At 54.2% G+C, this 23,794-nt stretch overlaps 1 protein-coding gene and 1 long non-coding RNA gene across 7 annotated transcripts in view; one reads left to right on the forward strand and one right to left on the reverse strand.

Annotated features, from left to right (window-relative positions):
* Positions 1-23,794, reverse strand: part of ADARB1 (adenosine deaminase RNA specific B1) — a 98,559-nt gene that overhangs the window by 55,608 nt on the left and 19,157 nt on the right. For 3 of the 6 annotated variants that reach the window (XM_037158175.2, XM_053657800.1, XM_053657801.1), the window contains one exon: positions 1,404-1,556. The gene's annotated coding sequence lies outside the window, so the exon portion shown is untranslated. Of the gene's footprint in view, positions 1-1,403; positions 1,557-2,385; positions 2,404-3,498; positions 3,656-13,167; positions 13,216-23,794 lie in introns of those variants that run through there. The other 3 variants (XM_037158174.2, XM_037158176.2, XM_037158177.2) reach the window with 3 other exon arrangements.
* Positions 823-1,557, forward strand: LOC128626271 (uncharacterized). Its single transcript, XR_008390191.1, has 2 exons — positions 823-1,103; positions 1,369-1,557. It is a non-coding gene; the product is annotated as an uncharacterized LOC128626271 (long non-coding RNA).

Raw genomic sequence — 23,794 nt, forward strand, 5'->3', positions numbered from 1 at the left:
CAAAGCGAAGGGCAGGTCCAGGGTGCTGCACAGGCCTTTCCTGCAGGTTGCGACAGGTCCCCCGGCCTGCAGTTCCCAGCAGGACAAATGCCAAAGCTCTGAACCCATTCCAGCAGACACACTTCCATGTACCTGCACCTTCCCACATCACCTTCCCTGCATCGGTATGTCTGCAGCTCACCTGGGACGTACCCCCTGTCTCAGCTTGGGCAGAGGCCCCGAGCTAGGCAAGAAGAGTGTCTAGGGCCCCCACACTTGAAAGACAGGTGCCCCCCATGTACACTGAACACACCAGGAGACTGTGAACCCTGTTCTGTGGTCCCTATGTTGGCACCCACATGGGGCTGATGAAAAGAGGCCAGAGCAGGACCACCGGGACCCTGGTGCTGGCCTCCCTGCAAAGAGCCCTCCGCCTGCCGCCCTCCCCACAGCCCTGCAGGTAGCCCGGAGCCAGGAGCAGATGTGACTCATCCTGTCGTCACTGCAGCCCCGCCTGTGCTTTCTCAGCATGTGCTTCAGGAATGGCTTTGGCCTGATGACTTTTTCTATGGCTATAAGGACAATTCATTTGTGCAGAACATAAACACTTCATTTCTCCAATGCACGTTTACACTCCTCCACATAACTCATTCGTTCACACCTGAGGCCTGCTACATGGAGGTGGTCACCACCACACTTCACTCAGCAGCACTGTCCCCTTTGGGCCCATGCCAGCCCCAGGACTCCAGCCTTCAGTGAACAGAGTTACAGGGAAGCTCATTTCATATGACCGATGGGGCTACAGGAAGATCCGTGGCTGAAAATTAACTCCACCCTGGGGCACAAGGCGGGGACAAAGTAACCTCAAAGGTGCCCCCTCACATTCTCACTGCCGGGGTGCCAGAGAAAGAGCATTAGCAGAGGATCAAGCAAACTTCTTTCACAGGTCTCCCTGGGAACCAGTTCCCCCACATTCCTGGCATTTACAGGCTCAGAAAACAGCGGGGCCTTTCCAGGCACAAACTCAACCCGGTCAGCGGTCAGATCCAGGCTTATCTTCACCCCCCACGTTTGTCTCGGCTTCTCTCAAAAGCGGATGCTGAATCATGGAACAGTCACCAAAGGTAAGTACTTAAAGAACTTTCCTAATCACCTCCAAGGAAATGATTTACGGTAAAAGGCTGGCACCAACAGCCTGCACCCTGAGGCCAGAGGCAGCACTGGCTGCAGAGCCTCAGGAGGCCTGCAGGGCGGTGGTGGTGGGGGGGGAACTTGTCAGCCATCACAGTAGAATCCACGGCGACAGTAACCTCTGCTGGGGGTGATTCAACAAAACTCATTTCAGAGGGCACAACGGGTTTACATCAGACAGAATTCACTGTTCACCAGGCAAACGTTAGCAGTGCTCGCAGGTTCTCGCCTACCCTGGAATCGGCTCAGCTCCTGGGTCCACTCGGGTCTGAGGGCCAGGCCTCCGTGGGCGCGTGCAGGACCGAGGTCATCAGAACATACACGTGGCTAGTGCATTTCTTCAGCTGCTTCTCCAGGTCTCCACGCCCAATCTGAAAGACTTCACTCTGTAATAAAAAGATTCATGTTATTTAGATTAATTTAACTCAGTACTAGATGCTTTTCACCCTTTCAAATGTGACTGGGATAATAAAGAATTAAGAATCTTCTTTCTAAATAAAAGTTTAAATAACTTTTAATGTATTCCTATGATTTTTTTAAGGCTGATACACAATAATTGATCACGTCTCTATCCCACCTGCCAGGACAGGCAGATGCAAGGGGAACACCCACAATCCATTTCTGCTCCCAACACACAAGAGCCAACAGGCACCAAGCACAGGCCAAGGCGTGTGCCCCCAGGCCAGGCCTGTGCCAGCTTCCCTTCTGCAACGTGAGCGTGCACGTGAGCGCAGACAGAACCGCGCAGGCCCCGGCCTCTCCCGACCTCTGCAGCCGGGGCTGCGGAGCCCAGGGCCGCCCACACGCCAGCACAGGGCCGGGGCACGACGTCGGCATGTCACTCCCTGTCCGCGCGAGAACGGTCTCAACCAGCGAGTCACTAAGGAGAGCGTTTCCACAGGCTCATACACTTCCCAAACCCGTGTGAGTGTCACGACTCTTTTCTCTTCGATAAACTAACTGACGCCCCGGATGAAGGGAAGTCCTCCGGGCGCTAACATGGACAGCAGGAACCAGTGAGTGGTCACTGGGGACTGAGGCTGGAGTGCAGCTGAGGTGCATCTGAGAGGGCAGGAGCGCCTGCCGTGCAGACAGTCCAGGCACCAGGACAGTCCCCCAGGGCAGAGTCCCTGTCACAACCCCCAGTCCTCATGGGTGGAACTGACCTGTTTCAAGACCCTTCCACATCTCCCTGCTCTGACTGCTTGGACTCACCTGTGCCGTGTGTCAGGCTCTGCTAGGGCCATCCCAGTGGTGACGGGACTGAGGAGTTGCCACACAGTTAACCACATGACAACTGACAAAGGCCACCTGCCAGCCAGACATCTGTGGTAGACAAGAGGAGCAGGTACGCTCCGCAGGTACAGAGGGTGGCAAGAGCGTGAGAAAAGTCAGGGCAGGGGAGGCTGTATCTTTCTTGCAAAAGAGAGTCAGAGAGAAACCGCGGAGGAAGTGGCACAAGAGCCACGGTCTGGGGACCGGAAGCCAGTCAGTCAGCAGGCTGAGCGCTGTGGTCCTGCCTGCCTCTCAACTTGCCTGGGTCTGCAGGTGAAACTGGCCCTAAAAACAGCCACCTAAGAACCTGAAAAGGGGGACATGGAGGTAGTGGGATGACAGAAAGCCCCAAAAGCTGGGCAGCTCTGTGGCCTCCAGCTCCTGACACACTCAGGTGGGTGACCCGGCCCCGTACCTTTCCGGAGCCTTCTTCTGCTGAATGCTCCCCAGTTCAGGACATCTCCCCCTGAAAACAGTGTGACCCCAACTTAGGCAAACTGGAGAGGCTTCTGCAATAGGTCCCCATCCGACTATCTCCCAACACAAGGAGTTTCAAATGCCAGGGCCATGCTGGTTAAAATAAGGGCTGTGTAAGACCGGACGTGCCTAGCGCTAATAGCAAGCATAGAAGTAGTTGTACTAAAATAAATGTATCACTCAGCACTGGATGGATTGATTGGCTGTGCCAGTAATAATCATATTAAGTGAAGCAACTGGGTTTCCTTTTAAATGATATTTATCATTATAATTTAATTAGATTGGAAATTAAGGCTTCACTCTGCCAAAAAAAAAGTGCTCTCATTTTCTACCTTGCCGCTGCATAAATCCATTACATGGGTGTGCAGTTAAACAAAGATTTCAACGGGGCGGACTCTCTGAGGCTTAGAGACACCCATTATTCCAAGATACAGAGGCTCCATATGCTGGAGACAAGTGAACGACAGATAAATAATTAACGAGTGGAAGGTAGCTAAGACGAAGAAGCCTACTTCCTAATTTCTCACAGTAGCTTCTAATTTAAGTGCTTAATTAGTACTAAGAATGGGTACCCACCACAAAAGGATGGAAGCCAGCGGGCAGCAGCAAGGGGGTGCAAGCAGGGCCGGAGTCACTGAGCCTGGGGGTGCAGGAGGGTGGACAGCCCTGGGCTGAGACGCTGGGTGAGAGGGAGGATGGGAGGCCTCTCGGCAGAAGGTGACAGGAACAAACCCTGCGTAAGAAAGAAAACCCGGTCCGTTTTCAGGAAGACAGCTCTGACGCCAGCGGGCTGGGACCAGAGGCTGGGAGGCCGTTTGGGTGGCAGAGCGGGAGGGCAGAGGGAGAGCAGGGACTGGCAACACCAGACACATCTCGGAGGGGGGGAGGTGAAGGGCTGAACTCGGGGGCTAACAGGCCAGGTGGAGAAATGGAACCAAACCTGAGCAACTCCAAGGATCCCGGCTCTGTGCTGGGGGTGACGGGATGTGACGGCCAAGGTGAAAAGTCAGAAAGAAGGAACTGCGGAAGAGGGTGGTTTTCAACTGTGCTGACTATAAAGACCTCCAAAGCACGTTAGCTGTCCTCACTGCTACTTCAGCTTCGACAGCAGCAGCACCTGCCCTGGTTAACTGAAGGGAGGACTGGGAGGAGTTGGCAGGGGACGGCGAGACCCCAACTGGGCAGAGAGAAAAAGCTGCCAACCTGGAATTCTAGACCCCACAAAAGCCTCTTTGCAATGACAAGTAGGATGATGTCAAACAAAAAGCCGAGAAGCTTTGCTAGCAGCAGACCCTCACTAGGGGAAGTTCTAAAAGACACAGAAGGTGAACGACCCTGGAGAGTCAGAACAGAAGAGAATGAAGATAATAGCAAGTGGCGTGTGGGCGTGTGGACCTCACAGACCGTTCTGGGGGGGAGGGAGGGAGCGCTCCCCAACCCTTCTCACGAGGCCAGCCCACCTAGACAGGAGGCCGGCCAACGATGTTCAGCGTTACAAATTAGTGGTCAGTGTCTCTTATGAGCAGAGACATAAAAACTTAAATCTAGTGCTATATAAAAGATAGGACTTCACAGCCAAGTTAAATATGTACACCCCGAGACTGCACAATTGGCTGAGTATTTGGAAATAAGTCACTGGACTCTGTCAACACTGGTTTTTCCATTCAAGAGTGCTTTAACTTAGACTCCTCAATAATGCAAGTTGGTATTTTTCCTAAATCTCCATTTGTACAAATCTGACACAGTTCTTAAGAAAATACATTCTACCTCTGGGAAGTAACTGAAAACAGGGAACATAAAGGAACTGATGAATTGAAATGTTTTTGCCAATCATGGAAATAAAGACCAAGTACATAAAGTGACTACACCTTCCTTCCTTACCGGAGGAAAGGCAATCCGGCTTAGAAGGTGCACCACAGCGTGGGGGTGGCCGGGCACAGTGCCCTTCGAAGATTCTAGCACGGCCATCAGGGAGTTACCGTAAGTAGAGAGGAAGGGTAAGGCAAGAGGGGGACCCCTGGCCGCTGCAGCCCTTCTGAATTTGTTTCCACAGAGGGAAGGCCATCTGGTGAGGGCCACGAGGACAGAAACAGCTGCTTCCCAGCCATAACGGAGCAGGTGTTCGCCGAGGGGTCGCAGAGTCCATGAAAACAATAAAATTATGCACGATACGGTGCTGATGCGCCCGGGGCATCTGTCTGGTAAAAATGTAACAGCTTCACTCAGATGCTCAGAAAAGCCTCTGGCCTCCACCGCTTTAGCAGAGAGAAGCCCAAAGCCAGCCCCTGGGGGGCTGTGAGCTAACCCCAAACCCAGTCCTTTCTTTCCCTGGCGCTTAACCAACAAGAGTTCACAGCCTTTCTTTTTCCAATACAACTACAGCTACTCAATGGTAGCCCATAAAGTGAATTATTAAGGGGCACGGAAATTCAGCTTCATAACCCAAACCTGGGGTGCTACTGGAGTTGACAGGTCTGATTCAGTCCCAAGGAGTATGGCTTCCACGCTCGGCAGCAGAGTTGGCCCCGTGGCTCGCTTGCACGGGGAGGCCACGGACCGCAGCTTCCAAAAGGACAATTCCTTACCAACAACTGCTTTTGTTTATCATGGATTTCAGCTGCCACCGTTCTTACTTGTATAATCATGTTAGTTTTGTTTCATCTTTGACACTAGTTTAATATGGGCTATTTGTGGGCACAGTGATGAAAATTTCATCTCTTTGTGAACCACAGTTTTTCGATAAGTAAACTTAACAGTATCATAAATCATCTCCACACTTACTGCCAAATAGATACACAGAAGCTCCCCACCCCCGCCCACTTTCTGTGGGGAACTGACATTTCACTTACTGGCACTGAGCTGGCTCAGAGAATGTGTGACTTAACTAACTTGCAACACACTATCGAGGGAAGTGTAACAACACTACCTGAACTCTTTCTAAGTTTATGGGGCACTCGGACATGCTATCAAGTGACCTGCACTCCCTGACAGCCGGAATATGCGGCCCACCAAGTGAAGTATTGATTACTTCCGGCAGCTACTTGAAATGGTGGGACCCGGGGGCGCGCTCGGGCAGCGGGGCTTTTAGGGACTGCAGTGTGCTCACCGCACAGACCAAGATGCACGCATTTTAACTAGTAAGGTGGTTATGTCACATAAAATCAGTTTTTTAATCTTCACCTGAGCGCATGTTTATTGATTTTAGAGAGAGGATGGGAGAGAGAAGGAGAGAAACATGGATCAGTTGCCTCCCCTACACTCCCCACCGGGGATCGAACCTGCAACCTAGGCATGTGCCGTGACCAAACCAGCGAACTTTCGGAGTACACGATGATGCTGCAGTCACCTGAGCCACCCAGCCTGGGCTGAAATCAGAATTTTTAACGAAAATTTTTTTCCACATGAAAGGAAAAAGGTAAAGTGTGACAGCCAGTCCTGCGACGAGGGAGGCGCCATCTGCACCGACATCTGCGTGTGACGAAAAGGGCTTGTCACAGAGTGATGAGAGGTCAGACCCGCGCAGGACACAGGAGTCCTGGCTGCGTACCAGACGCCCCACGGGGGCACCAGAATCCCATCCGTGTCACCGATGTCCCATTTAGAGAACACACACCGATTCGTGTGCGCTCGTCTGAGGTTTGCCTGTGCATCCCCCACACACAGCCATGGCCCCAAAGCTGGGCTGGAAAGTGAGTGCAGGTGTCAGGAGAACGAGCCGGTGTGCCCGGAGACGGCACCCTGGAAGCTGAGAGGGGCGGCCAGCGCTCAAATAAAGATGGAGGGCCCTGGAGGGAGAAACCCAGGAGCTACGACAGGCTGCCTGCTCCCCAACGTGTCCTCGGGCACGGACAGGAAACACCCCCGTGAAGCCTGTGCTGAAGTGCTACCCCACAGTAGATGCTGAAAGACAGACTGCTCCTCCAGGTGCCCTTGTCCTGGGTTCCTTTGAACCACGTCTGTCCCAGGACCTGGAGGGGCCTGCGGAGGTGCCGACAGGAGCCGCAGTCTATTGGGTGGGGTTGTACGTGAGGGGAGATCCCTCCCAAACCGGAACTGTCTTCTGGAGGGCGGCCCCTTGAAGGACAGGCTCCCCCACCAGGTACGTGTTCTAGGAACCCATCTGTGTCAGTGCACCAGCGGGCATTGTCGTGAGAGGCTGCATTCAGTGAGTTTGTTTTAAAGACTCTTTCAACACATTTGCCCATGTCATGACAGGTGATTTACAAGTGCATCCGCCCACACCAGTTCAGCGGTTTATGACCAAAAATGGCAAGGTCCCTGCGCCCCACCTTCCCTACTCACCAGATCTCGCCCCAGGGACTTTCTTTGTTTCCCCAGATTGAAGAAGCCCTGAAAGGGAAACAGTTTGCTGAGGGCAGGAGCACTAAAGGCATCAAAGTCAACAAGTTCAAAAACTGTTCTGTGCAGTGGAAAAAAACCTCTCGGTAGGTGCCCTGCATCAGATGCAGAGCGCTTTGAAGGTGACTAAAGTCAAACGTGCAAGAATAAATACACAGCTTTTTATAGATACACCGTTTCCATGCGGCGCCCCCTCACACACAGAAGAAAGACCTGAAGGACGCACACGGCACGTCCCCGGTGCGCGCTGTGAGGCGACGGGGCGCAGGGCCTCCCCCTTCCCGGCTGTGCACCTGCGCTGCGTACACAGGGTCCCCGCCGAGCCCATTTTGTTCTTGAACAAAACGTAACATTTCTTAAAAGAAACTCAGAAATGTAAGACGTGCTTTTGAAAGACCTGGAGTCGAGGCGGAGGGCAGATGCTGCGGAGAGGGCCCCGCCCAGACACAGGCCCGCCAGGTGCCCCCCGCCCCCTGGCCCCTTAGACGAGGCCGATTCCCAGGCTGGTCCCATTTATAAGGTAAAAAACCAGCTCAGTCAGCAGCTGCTCCTGTGCTGACGCCCAAGAGGAGCTCTGTCCTGGGGACGCTGACTGATGCAGGAGAGGACACCTCAACCAGCATCCCTCAGAGCATTCACCTTTCCTGCCCAGTACCACCTCGCGCAAAAGGTTTGGTCTCCACCAGCAAAAATGCACATTCCTTACGCAAAGGGTGATAACGGTGAAATCACTTAATGACCAAATACGTATCACTTCAGCTTTGGGCTTTGCAGAAAAGAACAAAATTAAGTCCCCTGAAGGATAAGTCGGTGCCCCCAGCATTTAACTGGGCGGGTGCCCTGGCCCCAGACCGCGGGGAGGGCTGGGCCGCAGGGCTGTGTTACATAACAGCAGACCACACAGCAGCCTTTCAGAGCAAGTGAGTAATTCCTTACGTGCGTTACAGACAAAGGCAGAAAAAGCACATGGCTTCTGCAAGAATTCTTGGGCTTCACTGATCAAAAATTTTTTTAAATGTCTCAACCATGAAACTTACATAGTAAATGTTGAAAACCCAGGGTGCAGGAGTGGGTGGGGGGAATCACACTGAGAGCATCGTCATGGGACACCAGGACCTCAGCGGTGACCTGACTGAGAGGTGACGGCACATCAGTAGTCGGGCCGGACTGTCCGTGGTCTCTGGCTCTTGCCGGTCAGGCACTGGCTGGCTGACGCTGAGCTACGGCAAAGCTGTGAACAGCCCTGGCTAACGAAGGCCTTACAAGGACACTGGTGTGCACAGGGCTTCAATCCGTGACAGCAGGCACGCCGAGACCACGTGCCTCGTCTCCTGCCCACCAACAGATAAGGTCAACCCCAAAGCAGGGGTTTTTGCATTTCTGGGATGAAGAAATGGAACCGAGTCCCAAATACTGTTTGCCCCCAGATGACGGTCACGTTAACCCCTCCGTGGACCTATACAAAGCTAGCCTGTGAGCTGGTAGAGGGCTTTAGAAGTGGGAGAAGTGCACCCCACAAACGAGTATTTGTTCCCCACAGAAGCTCACAGACCCACTCCCTGGAGACCCAGCGCACCAGCCTCTACGCAGAACAGCGTGACCATCCTCCTCCTGGAAACCTGGGTTAGTAACAGAGCCGCCCACATGGGGCTGCACCGAGGACCGACCCAGGAGAAGGAGTCCGCACTGCTCCCGGCACAGAGCAAGAGCTCAGCAAGTGCTGGCCGTGCCGGCGGCAACGGGGATGACCAGGGGAGGGGACCGACCCCCATGTCAATACAACCAAGTCACTGCGCTGACTGGAGAGCCCAGGTACGCTCTTAACCAACAAAAATTCAGTGATGCTAAATAGTCCGTCAGTTATTTATTTCTTTATCTCTAGAGAGGGGAAAGGAGGGAGAAAGGGAGCGAAATATTGATTGGTTGTCTCTGTACATGCCCCAACTGGGGATCAAACCCACAACCCAGGCCTGTGCCCTGACTGGGAGTCTGACTTTTCCGTTTGCGGGAAGAGGCTCACACTGAGCCACACCAGTCAGGGCCTGGAGAGCTTGGTGTTTGTTTCAGCACAGTTCTACTGAAGTCCCACCGTCCTACTGTTACCCTTGTCTTCCCTGAGTGCTCCACCGCCTCCAGGAAGACCTCGCAAATGCAACGGGTGGGCTCTCCACCCACTGCCCAGCCCAGACTGCCCTCTGCCTGGTGAGGAGAGATGGCCCGTCCTCCCACCTCTGAATAAAATGAGTGTCATCCAGAGATGAATCCTGGGGTCACCTGTGACCTCCACAAAGGAGTGTCAACAGTCAATTGATCAATCATTAATCAATCGTTATCTGCCAGGGGTCCAGCAATGCCAGAGGCAATACTCTTGTCCTCCTGACATACCTGATAAATGGCGCTGCCTTCCTCCCATTATCTGTGTGTTTGATCTCAAAGGCTGTCGGCCTTTTAAGGGCAGGAAGCAAGAAAGCCTCCAAGTGCCCTGAGGCCGAGCCGCTGCCTAAAAAGAACAAGCCCACTGAGTACTCTGGCTGGAGTCTCCCAATCCCACATTCACCAAGAGAGCACTGGACGCCACCATCCTGGTAGATCCTGGTTCTCCTCAACAAGTAAAAAAGTTCTGCTACTCTAGCAGGTGTTTAGAAGTACTCTTAACTAACTAACTAACTAACTAACTAACTAACTAACTATTTATCTTCCTTTATGTGGTATCTGTATATGACTGACTAACCATAACAGTGGATTGCTTTCAAGAGTAAAAGCCAGTTGTGACTTCCAACGTGAAGTCCTTGACAAATTTATAAAGCGGTTTGCTAAACATTCTTTGCATATGTTAAGGAAGGGCAATGGGGCTGTAGCTGTGCCGAGGGTGAGGAGCTCACTTGAACAGTGTCCAATATTAAAGACCTCTCACTCGGGGCTCCTGTGGGTGGGGCCCCCTAAGTCTGCGGGCTGCGCTGCTCAGAAAGCCACCTGCCCCGGGCCGCTTCCCAGCCGAATCAGAACAGTCGTAGGCGACAACGTTCTGAAGGCACTGCCTCCTCTCAACACCCGCTACAGAGCAGCCAGGGAAGAGCTGAGGGCACAGTGAGTAACATTCTACAAAATATTTTTCAGTTTTATCATCACATTTTACTCCCCCAAAGAGCCCCAGGGAAGGCATTCGAGCAAGGCGAGTAGATTCTGTTTTTTCACAGATGAATAAAACAAAACAGAGTCAAAAGATGAGGCATGAAATACTTAGACATTCCGCTCCCCCTCCAGCCATCTTCCCACGCCCTGGGGAGCCCCGTCCAGCAGTGCCACAGGGGACGCACGAGAGAGCCCTCTGCCCTGTGGCCCAAGGACACACTTTGCCCCTTACGACTCACAGTTCCTCCTTGACTCTCCCCAGACGCTCTCAGACTTTGGGATCATAACACCGGGGTCATGACCCAGTCTGCCCAGGACATCCAGTTTTCCTTGTCGTCTGACAGTAACTACTAATGACAGACCTTTCCGCTCTCAAAAGTGTCCCCTTCAAGCAGTAAATTACAGGGTCACCTACTTTAACACAGGCTGTGTCCCCAAACTGGAAGAGAGAGGGTCTGAGAAGGTGGCTGGCTCCTCACGGCCCCACCTCACACCAGACAGGTCACCCAGAGGAATGTGGGCCACCCACAGCCCAGCCCCTTTTTCTGTCTGGCTGCCCTGAGAACAGAACCGTCTCTCACGGAGCAGCTCTTCCCAGGGAATGGCAGAGAAGAGCTGGCTCCCCGAAACTCCACCCTGGCTCCCCACCCCCACCCAGATGCCCGGGAGCAAGCAGAGAGGAGACTGTGGGAGACTCAGCGGGTGGGGAAGAGGCTGCCAAAGCCTCCACGTGTCTCCAGGGAACTTGCCACACACGTCCATTAAGGTTATGAAGTATTTATCCCTTTTTAAAAACAAAACGAAAGAGGTAACCCCAGAGAAGTCACCTGTGATAGAATTCAGAAATGAGACAGTTTCTTTAACTGACAAGGAGTAAAGGGTTTTTTTAAAAAAAAAGAAAAGATGCGGGTGTGGCCTGAGGTGTGGCAGACAGCACTGCCCACGCCCATTTCTTTCCTGGTGCCCTGGCTTTCGCCGGGCACTTTAAAAGGCGCTTCCAAATAGGAAGTCCAAGTGGTCCTCAAGGTGACAGGAAATGCACGATCACCTGCCGTCGGGGAAATGAAAACTGGAACTGCGGAGAAACACCACAGAGCACCCACAGAAAGGCAGAGCTTAGGACGCCAATCAGAGCCCATCCGGAGGGACGCCCGCAGCACCCGGGGGCCCCGGCCTAGCACTGCCCACTGGCGTGGAGGCACACACGCCTGCGGCCCGAAGGCCCGCACTTTTTCATCCAGGGTTGTATGTATCAGAATGGTCGTGGCGGTTTTACTCATATTGCCCAAATGCCTAAACATCCATCAGCAGACTGAATAAATGCACGGTGCGATCGGGCAGTGGAACACTACCCAGCGGTAACATAAACTCCGACCCTCCAGGGGGGCTCACAGACACCACGCTGAACAAAAGAAAACATACAAAAATGCATTCTTACGACACATGTGTATACAGTTCACACCTACAGAGCAGGCAGGCAGGCCCACTGCCCCCAGCGCCCCACGGACAGGAGCTCAGAGGACAAACCCATGGGCTCCAGCCCCCGGCCCGTGTGGGGGCCCAGGGACAGCGGTGCTGTTTCCAGCCTGGGCGGAGGTCCCACAGAGGCTGGCTTTGTGCCAGCACACGGAGCTGCACACTTGAGCTCTGCACACTTCCCAGTGTGCAATGCTCCCCAACAAGGTGAAACACGGAAGCCGACAAGTCCCTGCTGCTGAACGGGAAGGGGCCTGGAGAGCCAGCACCGTCAGCTCCAGAGGCTGCTCGGGAAGGAGTGTCTCGAGGACCTGGATGGGGACAGACAGCTCAGCTCAGGAGCTTCCAGAAGAACAAAACCTGGGAGGCGCACGGCTTGCTCTGGTGAATGAGGCAGGAGAGGAATCTGATGTCATAACACCATCCGTGAGATGTGATTTAACATGCTTGTTTGTTACCTTTGAAACTAATGGCAAAAAATTAATTACCTACCCGGAGTAAATGAACCCTGATAGCAACTGTAACTAGTCTATCACACCGACCACAGGGATGGGCTGGTGCTTACAAATACCTGAATCGGTCCTCAAACTGCTACAGGTGGGCAGTTTAATCTCCTAGAAATTAAAATAGACTCCTGTCAGTGATGAGTACTTCGTTCAGTTACTGAAGGAAAAAAAATCAAACCATAAACAAGTCCTCCCCACTCTTGACTCATCTGGCTCGCCAACCAACGCTCCACACAAGCACCCTGCCCCAGGTCCCTGCTTTGGAAACCAGCCGAGCTGTCTGGAAAACACGACCATTCCTTGGGACAAATGTATACTGTTTTCTAGAATGGCTGAAAAGGGAATTAGTAGGTATTTCATAGAATAAACAGATTAACATTTTAAAGTTTGTTTCATGAACAAAAAATGTTAGCCACAGAGCCCTGAGGTTAATTCCACCTTTCAGAGAGTCTGTTATTAAAAGTGACTTCTTGTCAAGAAAGAAAATTATGCAAAAAAACCCCTCATTTTCCTTTCAAAATTTGAAATAGAAAAGGTCAAGTAAAAATAAACACAAAGCTAACTAATTTGAGCTTCTCCCTGCACCAGCTAATAGAGCAGAAAGTTAAAAATAAGAGGCCTGAACTTCTCAGAAAAAGGGCTGCAGGACAGAAATATAGGCTCACATTTGACTTCCAAGCAGCTAATTATAACCGTCTCCAGCTGCTCTCAGCGCTCCACTAAATATTATCTATAGAGACAGAAAAACAAAGAGAAAAACTGCTCACAGTACCTCTGGAAACTACATATTGACAGACAACTTCACACACGAGTTCTTTCTTCACTTCTATTGTAGAAATGCAGGGATAACTTCACGAGTAAATGAACTGTTTTTGCGTGAGCCGGTTTGAGTTGGCTTTTCTGCCACTTGTTGCCAAAGGCATGCTGAGCGTCACCCCAACACTGGTCTGCAAGCAAACCTGGCAACAGCCAAAAGGCGCCCTGCCGGTCTAAAAACACGGTGCTCACCCCCGGACTCTGCACCAGCGTGTCCATGCCAGGAGGGAGCCCGGCCCAGTGGCAAGCAGGAGTGCAGTCCTCACGTGTGCCCACACGTGCCCACACCTGCACGCACACACACGTGCACAGTGGGAGCGGCCCACACCAGTGACTCACACGTGACCTCCAGAGCCCACGTGCCTGGCCGGCCCTGGCAGGAGGCACTGTGCCGTCTCAGGAAGCTGCTCAGGCTTTCTGTCCCAGTTCACGCAGTGACAAACCAGAGCAGGAGGCCAGCAATGCCCAGTCCCTATGGCTGGAGAGTGGACGGGCTGGCAGGCACACACCTGCACCAAATGGCAGCCTGCGTGCCAGCTGCATGCATGTACATGCATGAGGTTGCAACCCCAAGACCGTCACAGAGGTTACTGGACAGCTGAGATGACTCCTGTTTTCTTTTTCTTGTGTCTTTTGTCTGAATTTTTCACACTGACACAGTTTCACAACAGAAAGGAAGCAGCGGGAGACTCGATGCCACACGTGGGAAAGGCAGGAGGGGAGCCAGGGGACTGCGCCGCCCTGCCCAGGACCTGCGTCCTCGCCTCCCATCAGTGTCACCCCCAACTTCTTCCTGGCCCTGTGCGGTCCCCTGCCACAGCCACCACTGCGGCCATGCAGCTGCGCAAATGGACTTCATTTCGTTTCAGTGTAAGCAGCCGCGCGTGGCTAATGGCAGCATTTTAAATGTTCCTTTAATTCTTTTTTAAAAATGGTATTTTTTCAAATATTTTATTTATTTATTAATTTTTAGAGAGAGGGGAAGGGAGGGAGAAAGAGTAGGAGAGAAACATCAATGTGTGGTTGCCTCTCATGTGGCCCCTACTGGGAACCTGGCCTGCAAACCAGGCATGTGCCCTGACTGGGAATCGAACCAGTGACCCTTTGCTTCACAGGCCTGTGATCATAATTCCACTGAGCTACACCAGCCAGAGCTACATGTTCCTTTAATTCTTAAAGCAGCTCGGGGAGGTGGCTATGGTCTCAGGGCCCCACACAGGTCCACAGTCTCCTCGAAGGGCCGCCTCCCAGTGAGGCGAGGTGACCTCTGGTCTCCACACCATCCCCCAAATGCAACCCGGGCTGGAGGCCTCCCACAGACAGAGCAGGAAGATGCTCATCAGGGGGTGAAGGACCCTGCTGAGCGGCTTGTGCCAGCACAGCACTAAAGCACGAGACTACTCATGCCAGGGTGGCACAGCCCTGCGGACCTACACGACCACACCCAAGGCAGTCAGGGTTCAAGATGCCAGGCCCGTCCATGGCGCCCTGGCAGCAGGATGGACACCTCACTGGGCAGGATGTCCTTTAAATGGTGTAAGCGCCACAGCAGAGGGAGGGGAAAGGCAGGCGCTCGCCAGCTAGGCCCCTGATACAATGACAGGCTTTCTCTCACACAGAAATGCTCCTAAGGGTCTGGTCAGCAGAAGAGAGGCTCGGGGGGCCGAGTGCACGGGACTTCACAGGTAAAGGGGGACCCGGTAGTTAGCGAGAAAGCCTCCCATGGTGCAGTATCAGGCCCCAGCTCACAGGGCACTAACTGCACCTGACATTGTCTCACTGGGCAGGGCTGCGGCTGTCCCACTGCTGAGACTTCCCTGAGGCAAGGCTGTCCCCCACCCACCTGAGAACCAAGGCCTCAGGAGCCCACTGGCACTGGCGGGACCAGCACAGGGCCTCCTGTTCGGGGCCTCCTGTCCGGGGCCTGCCAGCAGCACCAGCTCGTTCTGTTTCATTGTCCCCTGTGCCACTGTCATCTCTGTGTAGAAGCCGCTCGAGCAGAGGAAAGACTGTAAAGTTCACATGAGAAACCATGAAAAATCAGTTTGTAAATCAAACCAAGTCAGCCTCTGCCGGCGCCCGGCCCAGAGAACGCAGCGTGCTGTCAGCAGGGGGTGTCTGCTGAGACGTGGCAGCTGGGGGCCAGGCCCGTGGCACTGGGACAGAAGGTTCTGGCACAGTCCTGAGCATGAGGCTGGCCCTGCACGCGGTTCTGCCGTCTCCATCCCCCCACCCCCCGTCTGTGTGTCTCCCCATCTCCGTCTGACTTCTTCAGTTCCGATGCCATGGACAGACTTGCCCGAGGAAGGCCAACACTCTACAGCCGTGTACACAGCTCACCTTCCACCAAGGGCGCAGCTGGTGGATGGCCTGGTGACGGTGATCGCATGGCCAGCACCAACAGACCACCGCCCTCCCCCTGAACTTCCTCCCCTCTCAGACACAGAGAGGGAGACCCAGAGTGACCCCCAGCTGCCCGAAGAGAACAGGCAGCAGAGAAACCCCTTGATCCAACAGGCCCAGGTGCAGGTGAGGCGTGGGGTTCGGAGGGAAGACAAGCAGCCTGGAGTGTCCACGGGAGCCCTCAGGTTCAAGGGCACCTGCCGCTGTGCACACAGGTTCCCAAGTGCCACTGACTCTGTGGGATCAGCACCCAGGACCTAGGAGAAGCAGGGACAGAGTTGTCATTGCATCATCGTACAGCCCATTTCAGAGGGCAGTGGGAGTGAGCTCTGAGTGAGCAACGGTGAACTTCAGTGGTCTGGAGAGCCGAAAAGGCCCCACCGCCTGCTTCTAACGCACCCTTTCCAACTACGCACGTGCAGCAGGGACGGCTCTGGAAGAGCTCTGGGGTTCCCGCCCATCTGACGCCTGAGAACCAGTGTCTCAGGGAAGGGCTGTGTGCACGTGTGTGCGTGCACGTGCACCGTCCGCTCATATCCTCTGTCTGTCTTCCTGCAGGACTGAGGTCTCCACACCTGCCCCCCAGCCTGTGATTTTTTAAATATTTATGATATGTTGCAAAAAGTTTTTTTCTCACAATTGATCTTTCTGTCTTCTGACCTTGCTTACAATGTTTTGTTGTTTTGTTTTTGGTCAGATAGTTTTCCATTGTTGCAGTATTTTTTAAAATATTTTATTTTATTTATTTTTAGACAGAGGAGAAGAGAGGATGGAAGAGAGGGAAACATCATGTGCCCCCAAATGGGGACCTGGCCTGCAACCCAAGCATGTGCCCTGACTGGGAATCAAACCAGCGACCGTTTGGTTCAGAAGGTGGCACTCAATCCACTGAGCCACACCAGCCAGGGCTGCAGTACTTTTTAAAGTAGTCAAATTTGACTGTTTTTGCTTTTATTATTGAGCCTGAATTTTGATCACCCTTTTAAAAGCCTTCCCCGACATGGGTGGTTCCACCTTTTGCACTTGGCTCTCTGACTCATCTGGGGCACGTGGCCTCACGTGCTGGAAGGTGGAAATCTAATGGCTGCCACGCGCCATGACGCCACTCTCCCAAATCCTCATGAAGAAGCCCATCTCGACCTGGGGACTTGAGGGGCCACCCGAATCACACACGTACCAGGATTCCCCCTGGTCTGGGCTCGTTCTGAGCTCCCTGTTTACTGCACGTGTCTGCTCGTGCACCGTCATCAGACGGCACTAAGCACAGCTTGTAAAAGTAAGGTAGGCTAAACTACTTTTATGTTGCTAGGAAATTTTATTTTTTACTGATCTGGTGTTTTGACTAACTCTCAAGCCACTCGTTTTTAGGAGAGTACAAGACAAGGGCACCAGCACCGACGGCCTGGGTGGGAAACTCAACCCGGGCACGGTAGCGCTCACGTTGCTGCAGTCCTCTCGTCTCTGGTGCATGTCGTTAGGGTGGCTTTAGAGAAATGACAACGCACACTTTTGGAATAAGAAGCTAATGAGACTGCATGTGTACTTACTGTATCAGTCTTGGGTTGTAACATGAAGCATGACAACCCACACTGTTGAACACAGACAGCTTTGGTAGGTGCCGTGAAAGGGCTGTAAACCTGCTGGCAACACAGCCGAGTGGAGAAAGGAACCTGTGAAAACCTCCCAAGCAAGTTAATAAGCCGTTGTTACAGGATACAATTGCAATAAAGACAAAGAAAGGAATTAATACCGCTTGGAAAAAGGTGGGGGGAAAAACCAAAAACAAAAGCAAACGGCTTTGAAAGTCTGGAATCCTACTGATAACACTTGAGAATCTAAGAACAACATCATCGACAGGTTGGGGAGCAAAGAACCCCCGACATGAAATGGCATCAGGGCCGCGCTTTTCCCACAGAGGGATTTCTGCTCAGGCAGCCGAGAGTCCAAAGACAGCGGTATCGCCGGAAAAACAGACTGAAAGAGCAAAGCAGCCGACTCGAGCCAACATTCCTGCACAGGGGCCTACTGTAAAAACCGTCACCGGAGTGCAGAAGCCCTGGGCAGTGGGGAGCTGCTTGCGCCTCTGACCACAGGTGAATCCCATTTCCAAGTCCCACGTGTTCCCACGGCCCTCTCTATGTTTTCATTAAAAAGGCCGACTCCCACCCTGGCCAAGCGGCTCAGTTGGCTGGAGCACAGTCCCACACACCGAAGGGTTGCAGGTTCAGTTCCTGGTCAGGGCCCATGCCTAGGCTGTGGGCCTGATCCCCAGTGGGGCACGGTCAGGAGGAACTAATCCATGTTTCTCTTTCTTTCTTCCTTTCTCTCCCTCTAAAATCAGCAAATACATCTTTGGGTGAGGCTTGTTTTCATTTTTGTTTTTTTTTAAAAAAGGCCAGCTCTCAAAACACTTGGACATATTAGAACGAATGAACGAAGTTTCAATCTGTACGATGTTTGAAATAATTCAGCATTTCCTTAGGGCTAATCCTCATGGGCTGCCTCATTTAATTTGCCCTGATTGGTGCAGTTCAGTTGGCTGGGCATCATCCCACAAAAGTTCAATTCCCAGTCAGGGCACCTGCCTGGGTTGTGGGTTCGGTCCCTGGTTGAGGCACCTACGAGAGGGAACTGATGGATGCTTCTCTCTCACACTGATGTTTCTCTCCCTCTCTTTCCATCCCTTCCTCTCTCTCCAAAAATAAATAAATAAAATCTTTTAAAAATTTTAAAAATAATAGACATTTAATTTCTTGCAATCCGAGAACCACAAGGCTGCAGGACAGCGGACGGGTGACCGGTTGGGAGCAGCTGACGATAACGGAGGGACCGGACGGTCCGCCTCTCATCAGACTTAAAAGTCCGCAGTGAGACCAAACACGCCTCTAAAGAATCACAACGACACAGTCCAACATGAGAGACGCAAGGGGTCAACGGAGCATCTAAGACGTAACAGAAAAATCGCTGGGGAAGGAGAGCCACCCTCACACACCTCGCCCTTTCCCTACACGGACCGGACCGTCAGGAGTCTCCTCGGCTCCGCCCTGCTCCCCAACTCCGTGCTCACAACCTGTGCGTCTCCCTGGGGAGTATTTCCCCCCAGGGAAAAACGCCAGCTGTGTGTTCGTGTCACAAAACGCACGAGGCCCCCGTGGCCAGAGTCGCCCCAGAGGGACCCACAGGACAGTGTATGCAGCGGGGCTCTGAGCGGCCCCCCGAGCTGGCTGCCAGGGCAGCAGTGGCATCCGTAACCCCGCACCCCCACAAGGCACAGTCCCTGCTCCCCAAAACACCCACTTGTCACTTCTGACGCTTCCTCTGTTTTGAGCCCTTGGCAATGTCCCATGACCCTGCATTGGACTTGGCTGAAACGGACCACCTGGACTTTGCTCGAGTTAACTGCTGGCAAGTGTGGCGGGAGTTTGACCTCAGAGCTCTTGGAGAACTCTCTCCTTGGAAACACCTCCACTCCGGTCCATTCCTCCACGTCCCTGCATGTCCCCAAGTGGCAGTCAGGACGGTCCCTGCCCTGACCCAGCTGTGCCTTCACTGTCCCATCTTCCCTCTCCTTTCTGCAGTGGGACTCTACCCAGGGGTCCCGAGGTAAGCAGGCATAGTGGTCAAGGGCCCCTCTCCTCTGGCCTGGCGCCCCTGTGCCCCAGGCCACACAGCACGACTCCAGAGTCCAAGCCTGCACCACCGAATGGCACCTAACTCTTCACAGAGGGGGCTGCATCCACATACAGTGACCCATTAAACCCCAACTAAATGCATCCCCGACGCAGCCTCCTCTCAGCTGCATCGCTAAGATGTCCACGGCCACCCTGCTCAGGAGGCTGGCGCAGGGGAGGCAGGACGGAGATGGCGGCAGTCCCGACTGACTGGAGTTAAAAGGCCTCACTTTGAAAAAGTGTAGGAACGTGTGTGGCCTAGTGACGATGCTGCCCAGGAGGGACCCTTGCTGGTGAAGTCCGTGGAGATCCCCAGTCACAAAGACCTTGGCCTCGCCCAGGAGGGCTCACTGGCAACGTGAGCCTTGCTCGCTGCGAAACCAAAAGATGCACCCTCTTTGGGGCAACATACCAAGGTGACGAAGCTACACAGCACACTGAGGGGACCACCAACACAGATGTCGGATGGCACTTAGGGCAGGGGATGAGGACACGCACGGGGCTTCTGGGGCATTGTTAGCTTTTAAAAAACACGATTGTTTAATATAGACCTTAGCCCCGGCTGGTGTGGCTCACTGGATTGAGCGCTGGCCTGTGAACCAAAGGATTACCAGTTCAATTCCCAGTGAGGGCACATGCCTGGGTTGCAGGCCAGATCCCAAATTGGGGGCGTGCAAGAGGCAACCACACGTTGATGTTTCTCTCCCTCTTATTCCCTCCCTTTCCCTCTCTCTAAAAATAATAAAATATTTTTTAAAAAGACTCTGTTTTTGAGAAACATTTTATATTTAAAAAAAACCCTGAAACGACAGCACAGAGATTTCCTACATCCCCACATTCGGTTTGCCCAGTTAATGTCTTTCGTTAGCACAGTACACTTGTCACGAGTAATGAACGCATTATTATTAACTAAGCTGACAAGCTATAGTGCAACCAGATTTCCTCAGATTTTACTTAATGTCCCTTTTCCATCCCAGGACACCGCTCGGTCATCACGTCCCCTCAGCTCTCCTGTGGGCTGCGACAGCTTCTCTGACTTTCCCTCGTGACCCTGATGACCTTGGCACTTTGGAGGAGGGCTGGTCAGGCACGCTGCAGGACGCCCCTGCACCGGGGTTAGCACGATGGCACCTCATGTGGACCGGGGACCCGGGGTGTGGGAGGGGGGCCACAGAGGCAAGTGCCACGGCATCACATGCCGCGAGTGCCTGTTACCAACGGGACCTGTCACCGCTGGCAGTGGCCGTGGTCCCCTGGAGGAGGGGTGTCTGTCATTCTGCACTCCACATCAAGGGCTAAGTTACCCTCTGAAGCCCAGCACAGGAAGTGTTACACACTCACAAATCCTCAGAGAAACATTAAGAAAAACCGACTCGGTTACGTCCCAGGCATATGAGAAACACTTTTCCCAGTTTCTAGGATTTCACAGCAAGGCCTCCGGGTGTGTACGTCAGAAGGAGTCACCCAGGGCCACGGAATCTGGGGTAGAAGGAAGGGTGGGAATCAGTGCCCCCTGAGCCCAGAGCCACCGGGCAGGCCCTGGGTGGGCAGTATTTGTTTTGTTGGGGACACTATGTCCCTGGATTGGGGCCCGTCATTTGTGTCCCAACACAGAAGATGCCCAACCTGATCTACGAGCCTAAAATGCTAAGAATAACCTGCCTCGTCCCCAATCCCCAGGCGAGAGCACGAGGCTCAAGGACAAGGTGCCGGCTCCTGACCTCCCGAGACCTGCCTTCCAGGAGGTGCCCTGCCAGGAGCCAGCCCCGAGCGTCCCGGCACTCGGTGTCCACAGACACCATCACGAGGCTTCACACAGTCAGCCCTCGTGGTGATGAGGTGGGGTTTGGTACACCTGGTTTGCAGACGGGTGCACTAAACTGAGGCCCGGGTTAAAGCACACGGCGGCAGAGAGGCAGGGCCAGAATGACTCAACCCCAACAATCTGGTTCCAGACACCAAACCACCACGTCCTCGGCTGCAGCTCCACAGAAGACAAGCGTACACCTCCACACGCAGGTGGGTCGGGGCCGTCTCAGCGGCACAGTCCCCTGACGGAGGAAGAGCAGCACAGGGAAGGCACGAGGCGGGAACAAGCGAGGCAGGTGCAGGAGCCCAGGAGGTCGGGAGCTGTACCCAGGCAGACTGGGGTCAGAGGGAGGAGGCTGTGGCCTGGAGCGCCCGGGGGACGGTGGTCGGGGGGCAGCTGGAGACAGGGGAGAGAGCCCGACTGAGCCGGGTGCTGATGGCTTAGGGGGGGTTATTGCAGACGAAGGTGAGCAAGCCCGGGGGTGAGACGGTGACCTCTGGCGTGTCGTGGAGGGCGCTGAAGCCTGAGGGAGGATGCAGGGCCAGCGGCAAGAGCGTCCGTGGAGGCCAAAGGAGGGGCGGAGCTGGGCTGCGGGGCAGCAGGGGCAGCCCGGCCTCCGGGGCGAGGGCGGCGAACTCGGGGCAGCAGGCACAAAGTGTGCTGGGGACTGGATGTGACAGTGACGAGCCCAGGACGACTGCCAGGTTTCTAGCAGATGGGGGTGTTGGTGACATTCGCTGCCACAAGGAAGGGTACAAAATTTAGGGAAATGAAGTGGTTGTTCCCAGATTTTCAGCGGGGACACACGGGAGACGTCAGCCCAGAGAGGGGGTGCAGCATGCGGCCTGCAGGCCTGGGCTCGAAGCTTCGAGGGAGACGGAAAGGGAAAAGCAAAAGCCAGTGACCCGTGCAGATGCCTGCACTGTCACAGTCTGCGTGCAGACTCAGGCGGCAAAGGTCCAAGTCAGACCTACAGCTCTGTCCCTCCTGCCACTGTGCTGGTTCCCTACAAAGCCCCGTCCTCCATCCTGCTGCCCAGGCCACCGCACAGGTCGAGGGCTCCACCCCGACGTCCAAAGTCCCCGCCTGCCTTCACTCTTCACTCTCCTCCTGAAGTCTTGCCCTTTTGCCCTGTGCAGAGAATGCAGCTCAGTCACTCTCCCCTGCAGAGGGAGCCCAGGTCACTGCAGGAGGGACAGCAGGGCCGGCCCAGACAGCCTCCGGCTCTCCTGGTCTTCCTTGGGCCCACCCACAGCAACCACACACTCAGGTCTCTGCACAAAAGAGGCCTGTCCCTGCCAAGGGTTGTCCCCAGGTGCATAAATCTAATTTGCTATAACAGGCTAGCAGGTCCCTACGCCCACAGACAGCCCAGTCTCTGCCTATTCTTATTTAAAACAGGGCCTGCCCCCCATTCTCCACCCCCTGCCTGTGCCGTGTGGGGCTCTCTCCAGTGCTCTAGAACTTGGGACAGTAAGACATGGCTGCTAAATAAAGACCCACGACACTGTCAAAGCCCCCAGTAATGGCATGCAAGAGCCCCCACAGATGTGGTCATGGGGGGCCCGTTTGGCACTGCCCACTACACACCTTCCTCACACAGCCTGATGTGGAACACAGACCCTGTCCAGACGTCCTGGTGGCCGTGTGGCATTCGTCCAGAGAACGAGACAGAAGCTGGGGGTTTCCTGAAACGCTTTCCCGATGGAGACACCACCCCTTCCTGCTTCCCCTCCTTTCTGGAACATGGGGCTGGAGTTGGAACAGCTGCCACCATACCCAAAGGGACAAGCACGAGGATGACTAACAGAGTAGACACAAAGGTCTGGAAGCCACTGTTACAGCCCCTGACTGCCCACTGCTTAGTACGAGGCCCCGGGAGTTGAAGGACAGCCACACCAGCCCGGAGTCCTGCTACGAGTCAACCCCGAGTCAGACCCAGATGGGGAGGACGCCTGGGCACGGGTCCTGTGGACAGGGCAGCCACAGGCCTGGAGCCCCGCAGTGACCAGGCCTGCCCAGGCTTCCAAACGCTCAGGTGCCAGGGAGGAGGGCAGACCACACAGGGCCACGTCAGGGCTCCTTAGCCCAGGACATGGACAAGAATGACACAGGGAGGCAGGGAGAGGCAGCCTCCCCGAGGAGACAGCACCTGAACTGATGGCTGCATGATGAACACCTGAGGGTGACTGTCCCCCCACACCCAGGACCAGCAGACACCGACCTGGGGGTGGGGGAGGGGCTGCACAGAACAGCAAACAGGGAACCCAGAGGGGACAGGCCAGGGAGGGGCTGTGACCTTTCTCCTGAGGAAACTCACTTCTCCCGTTGTGATGGGGAGTCACTGAAGGGGTCAAGCAGGGGACGTACCCTAGAAAGAGGACTCGGTGACCACATAAAAGGGGGACCACCTGGGAGCAAGTCTGGATCTGGGAAAGCCAATGAGGAGCCCTGTGGGTACAGGGGGTTCTGCAGAGAAGACGGGAACCCACGAGGGGGGAGGAGCTGGCAGCCTCACCCAACACTGGAGTGAGGGTGGGAGAGGGGGTGAGGATGGCTGTGGCCATGCGGGAAGCAGGGATGGAGCGATGGGGGTGGGGGAACATGAGAGCAGCTTTGAACTGGCACTCGCTGTACCGTGGCTGGGGCTGGAGGACAAACTGGTGGGAGAGGCCTGGGCACCCAGAGGACAGGCACAG

The sequence above is a fragment of the Artibeus jamaicensis genome, unplaced genomic scaffold, assembly GCF_021234435.1.
Source record: "Artibeus jamaicensis isolate MK-2021 breed Jamaican fruit bat unplaced genomic scaffold, CSHL_Jam_final scaffold_474, whole genome shotgun sequence".
Lineage (NCBI taxonomy): Eukaryota > Metazoa > Chordata > Mammalia > Chiroptera > Phyllostomidae > Artibeus > Artibeus jamaicensis.